This window comes from Osmerus eperlanus, chromosome 7 (genome assembly GCF_963692335.1).
Source record: "Osmerus eperlanus chromosome 7, fOsmEpe2.1, whole genome shotgun sequence".
Lineage (NCBI taxonomy): Eukaryota > Metazoa > Chordata > Actinopteri > Osmeriformes > Osmeridae > Osmerus > Osmerus eperlanus.
The window spans coordinates 11,093,499-11,112,676 of record NC_085024.1 but is presented as its reverse complement, the minus strand read 5'-3'; the positions used below and the strand labels follow the sequence as shown (position 1 = coordinate 11,112,676).

At 41.9% G+C, this 19,178-nt stretch overlaps 2 pseudogenes; one reads left to right on the top strand and one right to left on the bottom strand.

Moving 5' to 3' along the window:
• Window positions 1–333: 333 nt before the first annotated feature.
• On the bottom strand, window positions 334–5,819 carry LOC134023821 (uncharacterized; annotated as a pseudogene).
• A 3,985-nt stretch (window positions 5,820–9,804) lies between these two features.
• LOC134023029 (myosin heavy chain, fast skeletal muscle-like) lies at window positions 9,805–17,555 on the top strand (annotated as a pseudogene).
• Window positions 17,556–19,178: the final 1,623 nt, after the last annotated feature.

The window sequence follows — 19,178 nt, the reverse complement described above, 5'->3', positions numbered from 1 at the left end:
AATAAAGTTAAGCCATGTTAATCTACCCTGCTGCATTTTTACACCTCCCGGAAATGAGTCTCTGCAGGTTGGGATGTCTAACATTAACCGCTGAACAGAAACTGGTATACAGCTCCGTCAGAGACGGCTTCACAAACTTTTTCACGAGTTCAGTAATCACACCATCGATTGAATAGATATTTATTGAAGCAGGGCTGGTAGCAGAGCCAAGCCCGATGGTTGAGGAGGCTGGTAGCAGAGCCGAGCCTGATGCAGTGTGGTAGAGGCTGGTAGCAGAGCCGAGCCTGTGTAGTGTGGTAGAGGCTGGTAGCAGAGCCGAGCCTGTGTAGTGTGTTACAGACTGGTAGCAGAGCCAAGCCTGAGGCTGGTAGCAGAGCTAAGCCTACTGCAGTGTGGTAGAGGCATGGTATCAGAGCCAATCCTAATGCAGTGCGGTAGAGGCTGGTAGCAGAGCCAAGCCTGAGGCTGGTAGCAGAGCCAAGCATACTGCAGTGTTGTGGAGGCTGGTAGCAGAGCCGAGCCTGTTGCTGATGGACGAGGCCGGTAGCAGAGCCTGGTCTGGTGTCCTGGGAGGATGAGAGCGTGATTAAGGGAGGCGCAGAATGGGGATGGAGGTGGTATGAGAGGTGCATGTATAGTTACCGGGCATGGACTCAGGTTGTGGCGGAGAGTCCTAAGGGTCACGGCCGAGCAGCAGCTCAGCAGATCCCCAAAAGGAGAGAACTCACCTAGCGGGCTGCAGCGAGCCTGAGTGTGATGGAGGTCAGGGAGGTTGGTCCTAACGTACAAGCGGTATGCATGGGAGGACCAGCGACCCAGGAGCTGGATAGTGTGGTTGGCAACGACCCTGGCTTGAAGCCGAGGAGGCTGCGCCGATCCTGAAAGAATGTACTGAATAGAGTGAAGGGTCGATACCTGATTTGGTGAGGATGAGGCGGAGATGATGGTGGAACCAGAAGCGGGAGGCGACGTGTCTTGAGTCCATGGTGAATAGTGGGCTGGAGGGGAGGACATGGCTTCCTGATTTGGAAATAATCCGTTTTTGCGGGGACTCAAAGGGACTGAGGGGAGAGTTGAGGCGGAAGAGAAAAATGGGAATGGCTGGCCTGCTCTGATTCGTTTTGCTGCGTTTCAGTGTGAAAATGATTGTGTCTGGGGAGTGTAGCGTGATGTCCGAGACGCATGGGTGAGCAGAGGGGTCAAAGGTGGAGGAGGTGAATGTAAACTCTGTTAAAGCACCTCAGGAAGCCGAAAAAGGCCAGGAGGAACATGGCCTCTAGGGTGGAATCGGTGGAAAGGGCGGAGTAGCCGGTGCGCAGTGTGCTAATGCAGGCGGCTAACAGGTCGGCAGTGAGGGGGAGACGTGCGGAGGGAGAGCGGGGATCCAGGCGCTTGAGGCCCTTCATAAGGAGGGAGGTCTGGCTGCTGGAGAGGGCTGTGCAGGGGGAACCGGAGAGCAACTTGCAAAGAAGTTGATGCTGCTGATGCAGGAGGAGGAGGTGGGAGATGGAGCGGCCTTGGGGGATGATGCGGAGGGCATAGTAGAGGTGGTCGAGGAGGGAAAGGAGGAGTGTGATGTGGTCCAGTTTGTCGGCGGGGAGTGAAGCTTGGAAATACACAAGTCCAGAGTGATACCGAGGAACTCCAGTGCTGTAGCCGGCCCTTCGGTCTTTTCCTGGGAGAGGGGGACACCCAGTTGTGCGAACACCGTGGTGAGTGCGTGGAGGCCTTGCGCCGGTGGGGATGAAGGGGGGCCGATGGTGAGGAAGTCATCCAGGAGATGGACTAGGAAGGGAACCTTGGACTCGTTAATGAGGATCCAGCAGAGTGCTTCGGAGAGGCAGTCGAATTTGCACGGGCAGCCGAATGCCAGTCGGCCTTTAAGACCGATTTATACTACTCCGTTTTCACGGACACAGGGAACGCCCTCTCCGACGTGGAACGCCCTCTCCGAGCCCCTCGGAGAGCTCTACGTGCACCTCCTGATTTTCCTGACTATCCGTCCGTCCGTCATTTTACGGATACCCCTTGGCTGTGATTGGTCCGTATTAAGAACCGCTTGCGTCAGGGGCTGGGTTGCCGTGACCAACAAGACGAACAGAATCCTTTGTCCACCATTGCTGTAAGTTTTTACAATTCATATTTCAGTTAAACAGTACATGTAAATCAGCATCTGAATTAAAATGTGACGAGAAATGGGCAGTGTAGTTGCTGAAAATGTGCTTATTTTATTGATGAAACGGCTGATTTGTAAATTTGCTCCGACTTTTTGATAACCTAGCTAGCATCGCAGTGCAGCGCCACCTACTCTTCTGGCGGTGAATTGTTTTCAGCACCCACAGCCTTCGGAGTACTATAAATTCAACCAATCCGTCCGACTCCGTCCGTCCGTCTGTCCTTAACGGAGTCGGAGAAGTATAATTCGGCCTTTAGTCTTACGAGGCTTTCGGGAAACGCACCCCTGGCTAGTTCACCCCTACGACACTAGCCTAGCCTACTGTATGAATGAATTAACGAACGATCTAACAACAATATTAATCTCAAAGGAGGAAATTTGGGAATTAGGTTAAACTGAAACAAGGAATGTGGTGTATAATTGTATGAAATGTATGATGAAAATTGGTTAGCAATTTCGGCAAGCAAATACCAAGAAATAGGTTGCAGCAATTTTTCTTTCGACTACACTTGCAAAATCCGCAATGGGACCTCTGCTCGAATAGCTTTGGAGACTTTTTATAGTAAAAAATGGCTGTCAATCAAAAGTAGATGCAGTCTTTCGACAGACCCTCCAATCATCACGCAGAAGCCCAGCGTCCAGGCTAGCTTACTCCTCCAGAGAAGCTGATCGTCCGTGGGCGGGACATAATCGCAGCATTTATCCAATGACCGTACAGTTTTGAAGCACTGAAAAAAACAATTCAAAGCAGCCCCATTGAAGTCCATGGAAGCTGGGCTTCAACAGGGATATGCACTGTGACGCTACGGGAATGTATGAGAAGGAAATCAGTCAGTCGACCTGCTAATATACAATACCAGTCAAAAGTTTGGAAACATTTTCCCAGCTGATTCTCAACGAACCTCAATGAAGCTCTCAGTGAACCTCAAAGTCCATTGAAACCTCTTTCCTATCAAAATTTCACTTCTCACTACTATTTTGAAACTGCAACTTGCAAACGCTAGCTTTTGAAACAGTGCAACTTGTGACGTCACAAGTTGCAGCATCAACTTTGTCACGCCCCAAAATTTACATTTACCCGCCCTCTGGTTTTCTGGTCCAGGAACATAAACGGAGGTCGCGTAGATCTCCGTTTATGCGCGCTGCTCTGTACTTCCACAGGAATTACAAATAAGAAAGTGAATGTTTTCAAGATATTGAAAATGGAGCGCCGTAAATGCAGTGTTCCAGGCTGTACCGGGAATCCTGACACTTTTCACCATCTTCCCAAAGAACAAGACACTGTTTGTCCAGATCTATTTTTCAGCAAGATAGCTAGAGCTAACTGAAGCTGAGTTGAATCACGATAGTTTGTTTGCTAAGCTGTAGTGCTAACGTTACCCACTTAAGTCGATCCTGTTTGCTTCGACAACAGAAGTGGAAACAACTAACGTAATCATTTCAAATTATATATAGTCAATCTGTTGAAAACAGTGTTGTGTAGACAAAATACATTTATTTGTACATTTTTATTTTTATGTCTCCACCTTCATGTCTCAGTGAGTGTTGGCCGTGTTGCGTCTTTGCTCCGCAGCTTCACTCGTTGTAGACCAACCAATCAGTGCGCAGCTCCTCTATATATTCATGATCATACCATAAAAGGAGAAAACTAGCATTTTTTTCACTGGATGTATAAGGGGGCATTGAACAGCGCCTGGGCCATTTTCAGCCCAACCAATGTTACATACCCTATTCGGAGACCTTAAGGAACAGTGTGAAATACCCCAAAAAACCCAGTCAATCACCCCTTTAACACAATAATAAATATTGGCCCATTAATCTTTTGACATTTTAGGGGAAGCTGAGCTTCCCTTGCAGTCTTAAAGAAATCACCACTGCGCCCAAAATATCTTAAACTTTACCACACAAAACTTCTACCCCACAATACAAACTAAGAAAAAAAACTAAAATCCATTTCTTCATGACTGACATTGAGACTGCTCAAATAGCAGCTTGGCTCATTTATGATGATGATGGATCCTAAAGTAAGACCTACAACATAAATGGCTATGTCTATTTTTGGCAGCTATCTTATGCTTACTTCTGTGACCATATTAAAAAGAGGTGAGCTTGCTTGTGAATCAATCACTGAATACTTCTTGAAATTCTTGTTTTGAATGGTGTTACTCTGTTGTTGAAGTTTACAGCATACTTCAGATAATACTTTCCAAGAGAGTACCTACCATGGAACTCAGCACAGTATTGTAAATCGTTTATTGTCCATCAGACTGCATTGCAGTGCAGAGGCACCCAGTGGTGAGCAAGCACAATGATTCAGCCAAGAAAGTCAACACCCCATGTTTTCCCCCTTCCATCCTAACATTTCTGACATTGGTGCTGTAATATATTTACCACTGACATGTTTGGACTGGAATACAAACCATGGACAACCAGTCTCTGCTAAGTGAACTTAGTGGACCCCTACCCTTCCATGTCACATTTCACAACCCAAATTAGACATTATCTCAGGGGACATTTTTTATGGCTCAAATCAAGTTACCAAAAACATGCTGATGTGTTAGGTCAAGATATACTAGGCTCTCGTTAGATTTAAAACTGTTTGTGACAGCATTATCATCCTAAATATCCCAAGCATTGCTATGTGGATAAAATGATTCACTGCTTTGATGATTTCCTCCAAAGTGAGAATGTAAACGTGTGTAAAATAAACAAGTTAACAACATAGTTTAACAGGTAAACTAATGACAGCTGTAAACTGTTTGCTTTTATTTATTTTAAATAATAATACAAATAAATATCTCAGGGGAGAATAATATGAATTGTTTTCCTGAGTGCTGTCCATTATTTTAGACAACATGTAGGGATCTTCACAAAATAGTCAAAGGTAACACATTTATTTACTTTGATGACCCTTGATGAAAAAGTTCATCTGGTGCATGAAAAGTTCTTGCTTGCCATGAGAGACACATAGCTTGGTCCGTAAGTCACAAAAATCTTGTCACATAATATTTTACAGTTGAAATAGTAAAATACATATTTGGAATCATATCCTGTACCCAGGAGTTTATTGACTTTGAAAAATCTTGCAAAGAGAGGCCTTTTTGTGACCTGACGCCACAAAATCTAAACTTAAAAAAGGTTAGATTAATACATAATCATGTGTTGTTGACTGTGATGGAAAGCATAAGATAAATCTGCAAGGTTTTAAAATAAATACATATTGTAACTGGATAGAAAAGTAAATTAAAGGCTTTTTATTTTATATCCCTCTTCTGAACATACTGTAGGGAGAGGATACAGACGCAGGGGTGGGCAATCCTGGTCCTCAGGGGCCACTGTCCTGCATGTTTTAGATGTTTCCCTGCTCAAGCACACCTGTTTCAAATGAATGGGTTGTTATCAAGCTCTGTGGAAGCCGGGTAATGACCATTCATTTGAATCAGGTGTGTTGGAGCAGGGAAACATCTAAAAGATGCAGGACAGTGGCCCCAGAGGACCGGAATTGCACACCCCTGATACAGAGTACTGATGGTAAAAATGAAGATTTTTGACCATTACCTGATCCGGGCCAGGTTTTCTGTTTGTTCTGTTTTGTTTTTGTTTTCACAGGTGTTGTCTCCTGGCTCCGGATGTCCTGCCACATATGCCAACCTTCCTGTGAAGTTGACACACCTGCAACTTATCCCCTCACCAGCACCACAGTATTTCACCTCCAGTCACTTATCACCAGTTCAACGCTTCTGCTAGACGTGTTAGTGTTGGCTCCTGACTTAAGTTAAGTTATCTCAGTATGCTAAGTAATTCTGCTTTTGTCTCTGCCTGTTACAGACCATGCCACATCCTTCTTTGCCTGTTCGTCTGCCTGCCAACACCTGCCTCACTCCCCCCCCCCCCCCCCTGGATCTCTTTCATTCCCCTTGTCCTTCTTTTTGTCAATAAACCTGTCAACTGTGCCTTGTGTGGAGTCGTGCATTTGGGTCCACCAGCTAGTAGCCAGTTGGTCAATCATAACAGAAAAGCATCAAAGCAGAAACATTTATCTGCATGTAGCTATAATTAAATATGTGCTCTCCCTAATGGAGAGCATATATTATGTTCTCTGTACTCACGTACTGTATATTCCAGTTTCAACCAAAAGTCGACTTCATCTGGGAGGGGAAGACCTCCCAGAGACAAGGTTTGATGCTCCCATCAGCCGAAGAACTGTACCAGAGTAAAACTTTATTATCCCAGTGTAGTCACATGTATAGATGCTACTTAACAAACTGTGACAACTAAACATCTCAAGAGGCATGTTGAGGAGGAGGTCAATGTAAACTCAATTAAAATAGTAATATCCTATTAATTACCCAACGAGATAGACAGACAGACTGACATTTTATTTTTCCCCAAGGGGACATTTTATTTTACTGTTAGTTTGTCACACTTTCTCTTTTGTCACATATTTTGAACAACCAGTATAACCAATATAAAGTCAAACCAAGTATGAGACTAATGCCATCCAAAGGAGAGGGATACTGAAGGAAGTCAAATAACACCATTCAGTAGGAAGTTTTTCCCTATTTTTGTAATTTATTGTGTGGAGAAAGTTGACCAAGTTGTCCAATGTCAAATTACTTATGGAGTACTTTAAGTGTATTTGGTCCCCAACAAGAAGAAGCTGGCTCAGCGTCTCCAGGAAGCTGAAGAGACCAGTGAGGCCACCAACTCCTAGTGTGTCTCTCTGGAGAAGACAAAGCAGGGGCTGCAGGGAGAGGTGGAGGACCTTATGAATGTCTTAAATGTCTAAAACAGTCACAGTAAAAAAAGGAATTTTCAAAGCAGTTACAGGTTAACCTGGTGTTTTATGTGCTCCACAATTACTTTCCTTAACTTACTTCTTTCACTTTACTTACTTCTTTCATTTACTTTCACATCCTTCAGAGACACCACAGAGTTGCTTCTGTTCTATTTTTACCACTCTAAGCCCTTGCAGGTGACAGCTGCTCTTGATTAGATTAAAAAGCATAAGAATGCGACAGAGTCACCTAACAAAACTCAGAACAACTTTTAAACATTGTAATAAGTAATTTGATGTTTTTTTTCAGCACATTAAACATACCCTTAATCAATTTGGTATTTTATATACATATTTTTTCATCGAGGGGGAGGAGTTTAGTAGTTTAATCACAAACCTAAAGTGAACAGTAGCTTCAGGAAGTGAAAAGGCTTGTGAGACATCATACAGTACACCATGTCTCCTTTACATGGGTTTGTTGTCATATTTGTTGGTAAGTTGTCAAATAATTCATGTTTTTTTAATGGTCTAAAACTACAGCAGGCACTACAGAAATGGAACATGACAGCAACAGGCCTGGACATTAATTATTTTAAATGAGTAAAAACGTTAAGTTGAGCAAAATGCCTTTTGTGCCTTCCTGAGAAAGGTACTAGTATTTTTGTCCTCCATAAAGAACAAATCATAATATGATTTCCTTTTCTGCCAAATACATGCTTTCTGTTTTTTTTGTAGTTCATGGCCTGGTTAAAGTACTCTTGATCCCATCTGGTGATGCTCTGACAAAGCATGTGAGAAGAGTTTCAAAACCCAGTCTGAGAATCAGGTGTGGACTAAATATGTTTACTACCAGCACTGGAACTCATTAGAATGACATCCTGTCTTGGTGCCCTTGAACAGGAGTTGTTGGGAGCCACTGCATTTCAAACTGAACAACAGATCTTAAATACAAATAAGTGCCAAAGGGAAGAACCATAGGAGCATGTAGTTAAACAAGTTACAATTAAGCAACATGAACCTCAAAAAGTGCAAGAGTGTACCTGTAGAAAAGCAATCAACTGTAAAATATTTCACAGCGAGTACAATAATTTTAAATCAGTTACAACTAACCAACATGAGCAACAAGTCTCTCAATAAGAGTCATTGTGATCCTGGAGGAAACTAGCATCAGGTCAGGCAAATCATTCCTAAGTACCGTTGTACTCCCGGAACAAGTGTGTCTTAAGCCTTTTCTTGAAGGTGGGGAGATAGTCAGTGTCTCTGATGGAAGTGGGGAGTTGATTCCACCATTGGGGGGCCAGACAGGAGAAGAGCTTGTGTTGGGACCGGGCGCTCTTGAGCGGTGGGACCACCAGAAGGTTGTCAGAAGAAGACCGTAGGTGGCGGGTAGGGGTGTAAGGCTGGAGGAGAGACTCGATGTAGTCGGGTGCAGTCCCGTTCACCGCTCGGAAGGTCAGTACCAGGGTCTTGAATCTGATACGGGCCGTGATGGGTAGCAAGTGAATTTTGGCCTCTACTTACTCTCACACTAATAACCAAATCCAGGAAACGTTCACACTAAAAGTACTTCAATGTTTACAAATCTCAGAATAACTCGATGTACAATTTATCCGTACACATCCTTTTACAGATTAATTTACATAGTTTTATATGTTCAGTGTTGTTTATGAGCTCCCCCAGTACATGAGGGGGTGACCCACTTGGATCAGACCCAACAGCAATTAAATATGGGAGTTGATGGGTTTGGACAAGGAGCTTGTCCCCCACAGACGTATTCATCGTCCAATGTGTATGTAAGGTGTAGTCAGTGCCGGTCCTAGACATTTGGTGCCCTAGGCGAGGTTTACCTACCCCCCGCCCCCACACACACACACACGACACGGACGTGCCGCCCTCTGCTGGTGCGTTTGGACAGAGGGATGGTTAATTTAAATTGATGCACTTGGGAAATTGCCGCCCCCCTCTTCATGCTGCCCTAGGCGGCTGCCTATGTCGCGTATAGCAAGGACCGGCACTGCGTGTAGTATGTCGGCAGAGGGGCCTGTTATGAGGATGGCTATTAATAGAATCAACAGAGTCCGTAAGAGGCCATGGTAAAGGCCGAAAGGGAGTAACAGTCTAAACAATGCAAAATCAAACACATTATAAATATGCCTTCAAGTATGCAATACCTTTCACATGGTATGCAACCATTTATTTCCTTCTTACAGATTTGCAGTGGATTAATACAAATTGTTTAAGACTAAATAGCAAAGACCTCCATTTTGTTCCTTCTTGACAGTCTTGCCATCAACAGGCAACAGCTGCTACTAATCCATCAAGATTATTATTGCCCTTACTGCCTATATTGTGGGTGAAAAACTCAAAACCTGGTGGTATTTAAAAAAAAAAATCAATTAAGAATGTTTTCATTGTTAGATACAGAATTAATTGGGTTCCCAAAAGCTTTATTCATTGCTGTGTTTCTGCAGCAGGGCTTTAACATCCGACAACACCACACAAATCAAGCGTCTACAAGGTTTTATCACCGACATTAGATTCAATGGCACTGCTGAGTGGTTGAAATTTTCTATTTTACAACTCGGCCACAGAGTGTGGAAAGCACGTAATGTGACCTTATGTATCACACCCACCACCACATATAGCCTCTCACATATTAAACATACTGTCATACATTTCCAACTGAGATATTTGGCCTGGAAAATAAATGACCCAGTCTTTCAAACTGAGATCAAGGACTTATTTTGTTGCCTGCCATTGCATGTGACACATCCCGAATTAGACTTTGATTCAAGAGCCCCTTTTTTATAACTCAAATCAGGTTACCAAAGCAAAATGCTGAGGTCTTACACAGACTTCTTGTAGATGCAAAGGAGGTTACGACAGCAAGTCCTAAAAAACCTGAGAAAATATGTTTTCTACAAAGTATTCGATGGATGGACATCCCACAAAGCTTCACAATATATTGACATAGTTGTCAATTTAAACAGACCCCTTGGTTGTTTTCGTTTTCTTATGTAAATATCCATTCATTCCGGTACCCCGCCACCATGAGTATGGACGCAGAGATGGCCCAGTATGGGAAAGCTGCAATTTACCTTCGCAAGCCTGAGAGGGAGAGGCTTGAGGCCCAGACTTTACCATTTGATGCTAAGAATGCCTGCTATGTGCCTGATGTCAAGGAGTTGTACCTCAAGGGTCTGGTTGTTAAGAGAGATGGCGGGAAGTGTAATGTGAAAATCCTTTTCCCTGAGGAGGTAAGACTATAAATGTTTGTTGGCATAACCAAGTGAGTATGTATAGCAAAACTTATGTACAGTAACAACACGTTTGACTGTATGCAAAAGCCTGTCGGCCTGTCAACTGATTTCAGTTAGCTTTAATGAAACTCACTTCCTATGGCATTTAGTCATGGCGAATTAAAATGAATTCAGTCTTTACTCATGTTTCCTCATTTTTCAGATAATTAATATTTGTACATGTTTTTGACATTAGGTTAAAACTTTCAAAGAAGAGTAAGTCATGAGCATGAACCCTCCTAAGTATGACAAGATTGATGACATGTCCACGATGACCTTCCTCAATTAACCTTCTGTCCTGTATAACCTCAAAGAGCGGCATGGATGATCTACGTAAGAAAAGGACATATGTACACATGAGCCATCTTAAGGAAGCCACCCAGACCAGAAAAAATACCATTATAGAAAGTACTGTCACTTTAACAGCTAAATTTTTCTTTACCATCTGATCACACACAGACCTACTCTGGGCTCTTCTGTTCCACGGTGAACCCCTACAAGTGGCTCCCTGTATATGACATGGGAGAGGGAAGAAGCATATGGAGGCTCCACCCCACATCTTCTCTGTCTCTGACAACGCCTATCAGTTCATGTTGACTGGTATAGATGTTCATTGATGGATGGTTAAATACATACATGGAAGGATGTACAGTAGTGAAGAGATGGATAATGTGATTTAGTAATAATTTGAAGTGATTGATTGATATTAAGGTTAATTAATTATTGGATAGAAAAATGGATGAGGAATTAACAAATGTATCAGAAGGGAAAAAGTCAAAATACATTGTGTACATATTTTAAGTACTTCTTATGGCACTTAATCATACATTTCTGAACTGTCAGATTGGGAGAACCAGTCTGTCTTGATCACGTAAGTTTGACATTTTGCTGTCAATTAGGTAAATATACAGTAGGACATATAGGATGTGTAACTGTGGCGTAATTGCATTGCCAAGCATTGTCCAAATGCTTGACAGTACTTCATGGAAAATAAAATAATCCCTTTTACCCTTTTGTAACCTAGTGGATAATCTGGTGCTGGAAAGAGTGTCAACACCAAACGTGTCATCCAGTACTTTGCCACCATTGCTATTTCTGGAGGTGAGAAGAAAAAGGAAGCAGTACCCGGCAAAATGCAGGTATGACCTTAAATACAGCCTAAAGGAAGTATAGACAAACGCATATCAAGTATGTTCACATTGTGAATCAGAATGCATACTGTTATGTATGCAATTGATAGTGTCAATTGGATGCCTTGTGATTCCAATGCATTGCTCTACTGCACCGGTTCATGGTATTGTTACTTTTGTTCTACTGGCTAGTAAAAGCAGAGTTAAAATGGATACCCATGTCTCTACCTGCGTTCTTGCGTCACTCAGTTAAATATGCTGAAAAGCAAATTCCATGATTTGCTTCTCAGTACATTATATACGTGTGAAATTAGTTCCTGAAAGCATGTGCAAAGCGCAAAAACATTGTCGCACTGAAATGTGGAGTTAGACCGTTGAACAGTTTCTCCCATTTTCAGCTCAGGTTTTGTATAGGCGGGGCAAAAACCCAACCTATCTACGTCACAGCGACCTATCTACGTCAGATCACAGACGGTTGTTTTCTGTTACTCAGCTGGTACGATGCAAAGACAAAGTAACATAAAACACTCAGAGACTGCAAGTAGGTCTGTTCTGATATCTGCAATTGATTTAGCTAGTGTTGCTGTTGTTGCTAAATTCAATAAATTCGAGGGGGCGGAGCTTCAGCTCCTTCAGGCGACACGCCCCCCCAGTCTCAAGCAGAGAAGACTGCTGACGATTTCAAACCCTAATTTAACATACTTGTCTGTGTTTTTTTTTTCATTTGAATTTGGATGGGTAGTTAACCAACACATTCTTCTGTGGTGTGATGAATTTAAAACTCATTTTCAATTCCGCTTTACAGCATCTTTAATTACTAGTGTATCATTATATTATATGACAAACATAATACATACAATTATGCATTTGTAACATTGATCAAACAAGCATAATAATGCCTGATGAGAGATTAATTCTTTCCTCACAATCATACCCTATTAGGGTAAATTCATCAGAATTCACTTCCACACTTCCGGCAAACTGTCTACTGCTGATATTGAGACCTGGAAATTGACTTGGATTAATTGCTGTATTTATCAGCTGTTGGTGTAAATATAAAATAGATTCTCCCTCTCTTTCTCTCTCTCTCTTTCTATCTATTTATTTTATTTAACCCTCTCAGACCTGCTGGAGAAGTCCAGAGTGAGCTTCCAGCTGCCTGATGAGAGAGGCTACCACATATTCTACCAGATGATGACAAACCACAAACCTGTTGGTGAGCCACTACAGATCTTAAAGTAAATATAGTTGCAAGCAGCAATAGCGGAGTCCTCCTCAAATAAACATTCATTGCTATGTTTTACAACCGGAGGATAGACCAGAAGACTAGAAACCATTCTGTCATAATTTAAAAAAAAATGCCTCTGACTGGATCTGAACCATTCACTTACCATGTCATCCAACTGAGCTATTGCCACACCTGGAATTTGTTATGTTCAGTAACTGCATAATAAAATAATAAGTTTCTCCAATGGCAAGCATTGTCAGATTTGGTCCAAGCTCAATAGCTGTAATTCAGTCATGTTTTCACTTATCAAGGTGAAACTTTGCATGGTACTTCAGGGGGGTGTCACCTTAACGCCTATTAGGTTTGAAAAACCATCTTTCAAAATTATACTTGATTTAATGACACAAACATATTGAGGCAATGTGGACAGTTACATAAATAAATACACCCCTTTCAGCCATGTTGTATTTGAGAACATTTTCCCAAGTAAAGTTTTGAAATACATCAGTTCTACATATCTGTACAACATTTCAAGTCAATTGGATCTTTGGTTCAAGAGAAGAGGAATTTTGAAGGTTTTCCCAAATTATCTCTGTACAGGAAAATCCATCATGGCGGACATTATGGGTCCTTGAGACTTCTTTGTTCCGCAAATGAGGCATGCACACCAAGTTTCAGAAGAATTGGAGCAATGGGGTTGCAATGCCATCACTTTGAAAAGTGGACATTTGGGCGTGGCCTATGGCATGTGGGCCATTCTTGGTGTGGGCGTTAGTTGTGGCAGATTGGCATGTTGTATCAATTTGCCAAATTTCAAAACTTTTTACCCATGAGTTCATGAGATGAATTACAAGAATAACTAGAGAGGGTACTATTTCTGGGGAAATTGTAGGGTGTGCTTGCTTGCATCGGTTGCAGGTGTGTCCGTCCCCTTAAGTTTTTCTCTTCTAGTGACATTTTTCAAGCATTTAGCCTACTCATATTGCGTAATTCATTAAGAACCCCCTTTGAAACAAACTACTGTAACAACGTTGTCACCGGCAGTATTTCAGATGGAATCGCGATTCAAACAGTACCATCTGCTAACTGAAAATATGCCTCCAAAAACGTAAATAAGCTTGACATCTATTTAGGGAGAATTGGCTAAATCAAAAGAGGTTTGCTACGAGCAAGCTAGTTGCGGTGGCTAGCCAAACTTCACTGAGTGAGGGGATTGTTTGAAAGCGCCGGAAATGAGAACGTTTCTTTTGACATAAAGTTTAGGCTGTGCCACTGAAGCCAGTGACGCACCACACAAGCTTGAGTTTAAATACATTATTTAATGTTACATTACTTACTGTACATGCAAGTCTTGATTTGCTTAAATGTACATGTATGATGCTGCTTGTACACCACGGCACGATACTCGCTGTGCAACAGCACATCTATGCACGTTGTATCCATGCGTCGTTGCTAACGTGTGCTGACGTTGTAACGTAGGCTAGCGCTGATACCCTTTGTTGACACAAGGCACTTTTTGAATGTACCAAACAGTTGATTTGGCCACACCTAATGTTTTTGCTATCTCTCTGATAGGTTTGTTTTGATTTTTCAGCCTAACGATGGCTTGCTTCACTGATGGTGACAGCTCTTTGGACTTCATATTGAGAGTTGACAGCAACAGATTCCAAACACAAATACCATACTTGGTACCATTACTTTTGGTCCCTCAAAAAGGGGGGGGCCACATATAAAATTGCCGAAGGCAAAGCACACCCAACTAGAGAGGGTATAATTTCTGGGGAAAGGTGTGCTTGCTTGCATCGGTTGCAGATCTGAAGGTTGCCAGTTTTGCAACCGACGCATTTCCTGGTATTAGCCATAGGTTGATGTAGCTTAATGTTTTTACCAATTAGTGACAGCCTCCTCAGCTGGATGTTGACGGTGGACAACAATTGAGTTGCAGGGTTTACATTTAGCAGACACTCTTATCCAGAGCAACTTACAGTATAGGGACATTCCCCCGAGGCAAGTAGGGTAAAGTGCCTTGCCCAAGAACACAACGTCATTTGACACGGCCCGGAATCCAACTGGCAACCTTCAGATCACTAGCCCGATTCCCTAACTGCTCAGCCACCTGACTCCCGCTGTATGACCAACATCTTGGAAATACTAAGGCGTTTGAGAAGCCTAAAAGGGCAAAGCAGAAGCCCACTTCTCCCTGATCCACTATGCTGGTACAGTGGACCTCAATGTCAATGGCTGGCTGGACAAGAACAAGGATCCCCTGAACATGTGATTCAGCTGTATGGAAAGTCCTCAGCCAAACTGCTGGCCACCATTTATGTTGCTCCCCCACCATGCATTACCAGGCATTACTCACACCATTTTTTTTTAAACAATTTCTCTGGCGTATTTGTTCAACAGACACATAAAAGAAGGGAGGCAAGAAGAAGGGAGGTTCCAAGCAGACTGTGTCTTCTCAGTTCAGAGTGAGTAAGCTTTTTTATAACGTTTTAAAACAACTAAATAACTTCATGAAATTATTGATTTCAAGAAATAATTGGCAAAAACCTTACAGGAGAATTTCGGGCAAGCTGATGACCAACTTGAGAAGCACCCACCCTAATTTTGTGCGTTGCCTGATCCCCAATGAGTCTAAAGCTTAATTTATACTTAGGTCGCGGACACTTTTGAAATGGTCGCCGACGAAAAAAAAAAAGTGTCGCTCAGGCTGCTGCATTTATCCTTCGGCAAACAGTCGCCTGTGCTCAAGGTTCGCGTGACGTAAACAGAATCATTTTACCGTTACATTCATTGCTATGGTTACATTGTTAACGCTTTGTAGCCATGGTGATCAATCGGAGAAACTGACAATTTTAATTTTTCACTATGTGACGACATCAGCGCCAGTAGAAATTTCTCCTGGTAGGCGACACTTCTAAGCGACTGTTAAAAGTGTCGACCGAGACGTCATTTCTGTCGGCGACCTTTTCAAAAGTGTCTGCGACCTAAGTATAAATTGGGCTTAAGACTCCAGGTATAACATAACAGATACTTTTACTCTGAAGTGAATAAAATACATTTGCCAATTGTAACTCTAACTTTTGAAACCAGATCTGATGGAGAACTTCCTGGTTATCCACAAGCTGAGGCGTAATGGTGTGTTGAAGGGTATTAGGATCTGCAGGAAAGGTTTCCCCAGCAGAATCCTCTATGCTGATTTTAAGCAGACGTACTGACACATGCATAATTATGGTACTACAGGTAGACAGAAAAATCTACAGTAAGAAATCAAGATTTCTCTTGATTCAGATACAAAGTATTGAATGCCGGTGTAATCCCCGAAGGCCAGTTCATTGACAACCAGAAGGCTTCTGAGAAGCTGCTTGGGTTAATTGATGTAAACCATGAGGAGTACAAGTTTGGACACACCAAGGTAACATACTAGATACACTCTTGATGATGTGATAAAAGCTTTTTTATGGTAAATCCTCTGCAAACAGTGCATTGGCATTTATTTGATTCAAGGCCGTAATCATAATATATTCAAAATGTCCTCCCCAATATTTTGATATAAAAATATAAATGTGCTATGCTACGACAGGCAACCACGCGCGCTGTCCTAAATTATCATTAAAAGAAAAAAGTCCCCCCCCTCCAATGTTTACTCCATGGCTATGGCCTTGATTTGATTAGATGAACAGTCTCTTTGAGAGCAATATGTGAATCTGTTTTAGTCATCTTTTTATATTCAGTTTTGTATTCTCCCTATGCCTCAAGTGTTCTTCAAAGCTGGTCTGCTTGGTGTCCTTGAGGAGATGAGAGATGAGAAGCTTGCTAATCTGGTAACCATGACGCAGGCTCTTGCCCGTGGATACCTGATGAGAAGGGAGTTTACCAAGATGATGGAGAGAAGGTGAGACTGAGAAGATACAAGGAAAAATATGGATTCAGGTTTTTGCATTCAAACCATGTTTTTAGGGAGTGATTCAATCCTGTTTAACTATGAAGCAATTGTTAGAATAATGATGTGAACTTGTAACTTTGGAATAATTGATATATTGGACTCGATGGAATGATGATAGATTTTACATGTAGGAATGGGTTAGGGTTAGGGTAATGATTTATTTACATTGCATCATTTTGTATTGAGCGAAACAAGTTTCTGTATTGATCTCTCTTTATCAGAGTGTCTATCTACACCATCCAGTACAATGTCCTCTCATTCATGAATGTGAAACAAAATGTAAACAGACATCAGGACCTGGTGGATAAGGTGCAGCTTAAAGTGAAGGCTTACAAGAGACAGGCTGAGGAGGCGGTGAGTCATACATTAATTAATATGAATGTAATATTACAGAATTAGACTTGATTACCAAGTAAAATAGTAATTTACCAAAACAGCCTTTTAAAAATGTGATGACCATTTTGCTAATCTTCAAACCTGCTCTCAATGTCACCCAGGAGGATCAGTCCAACTCCCACATGTCCAAGTTCAGGAAGGTTAGCATGAGCTGGAGGAGGCTGAGGAGCGTGCCGACATTGCTGAGTCTCAGGTTAACAAGCTCAGATCCAAGAGTCCTGACTCTGGAAAGGTAAAGACCTGCTGAAAGCAATGTTAAGAAGAATACAATTTGACATTGTATTCATTTGAACATGCTTTTATCCAAAGTGACGCAGTTTGTACAAACCTTTAGTACAAATGTTACTCCTGATCTATGGCCTACGGTAGTCTTGTAAACATTGTTTCACAGCACACATTACATCACTACATAGCACAACACAGTTGAAAGTGTATAATTAAAAGTTACAAAAATGGACACACCAAATGTACAGTATGTTCTATTGCAAACTTCCAATTATATATTTTTTCCAGCTGGGTTAAAGAAGCTGAATAGACATGACAACAACCGGTCCCAAGACAGTGCTATGTTTCTGAAATTGTTTGAAAATAAATCACGTTGACAACACAATATTGGCTTTGTGGATTTGTTGTGGGAGGAAGAAACCTCAATATTGTACACAGACTGAGGTTACACAAAACATCTTTGTATGTAGAATAATATTAGATACACCCTCAGCGAGACAAGGCACATCATCTCACAACGAATGGAGTAAGACATACCACCTCCCCCCCTTTCTTATCCACTGTCATTTCTGCAATGACAAGCGGGATTATCGGACAGGTAATACACACCTTCCATATTAAGAACATCACCGCTCACCCACACCACATGATATTAAGAGTGACTCAGCACAATAAGGGTCCAACCCTGAGGTAACACCATGTTACACTGCTACACCAGTCTTGCACAAAAGAGACACATGCATCAAATTATATTGTTTAAAGGGGACGACCTTTGAAGGATTGAATTATTTGGTGTCTATTCCAATATGTAATGATGGTATTCAATGACACAAATCTGTGTTCTAGAAAGGGTGGTCTGGAGTCGCAGAGGTCCGATAATATCAGCTTTAATGCAGCAGTTGGAAATCAACAAGTACAGAGCTCTGGGGTTGTCTAAGTTTCCCTACCCGCAACAGAGTTTGGGCTGGTTCACGAAGTCCAAATAGCTATCTGTCCCTTCCCAGCATATATTTATACAGTGCAATTAAAACAGAAAGATGAAAAGAGGGTTGAGCTTGTTCTCTCGTGCATCAGGGAGTTGTTCTTGCCTACGCGTCCCACCTTCTCGGGTGCCATCTCCACCCGGTTTCAAGGTTGTTTCTGAAAATGAAGAGATAGAGACACAAAGAACAGCCTGCTTCCCACACCCTGTGTGAGAGACCATGTTTAAACCTGAGCACACTTCTAAGTTTCATAAGACATAACTTTAATAAGCACAATATATTCTTTACCATGACCATGTGATTATCTCATACTAATTCTCATCTACATCTGCAGCTCACTGTACATGTTATTATAGTATTATAGTTACTACTGTATTATGTAGTTTTATTTAACTGTAATAACTGACATACTGTAGAGGCGCGTGGAACACAAAACTGTATTCGAGGAGCTTGGAATCCAGCCGGCATGAACAAACTGTTGAATAACCTCTTAACCTAAACTGTCTGGGAGTCAGTTTGCTGATAGGGATTCCCCTGACAAATTATTTATGGCTCATCGTGTGTGTGTTTGTGGATGTGTGGGATTGTGTCTATGTCTGTTTGTGTGTGTGTGTATGTGCACTGTAGTTATAGAATTTGAAGGATAGCGGGTCTATGAAGATGAATGCAACACAACTTTTCCACAAGTGTTGCTTCAGTTAGTGGTAGTCCCAAAGACCTATTAAATGTATTTACATGTATCATATATGTATATATGAACATATTAATGTTTCTCTTATTCCTATTATTCTTACCATTGACAGAAAACATCTTTACTCAGAGGTCAAGGTTATTATTGACTTCGACAAGCATATAAGGCATCTCTGACATGATACATCTCATGTGGCACTGCTGAATGAGTATATTTCTTCTTGTACTGTCAAGCTGTTTTCCAACATGGTGATGTCAAGGTGGTGGGCAATAAAGCAATGTGACCATATATGTCCTTTCCACCACAACATATCCAAACATGGGA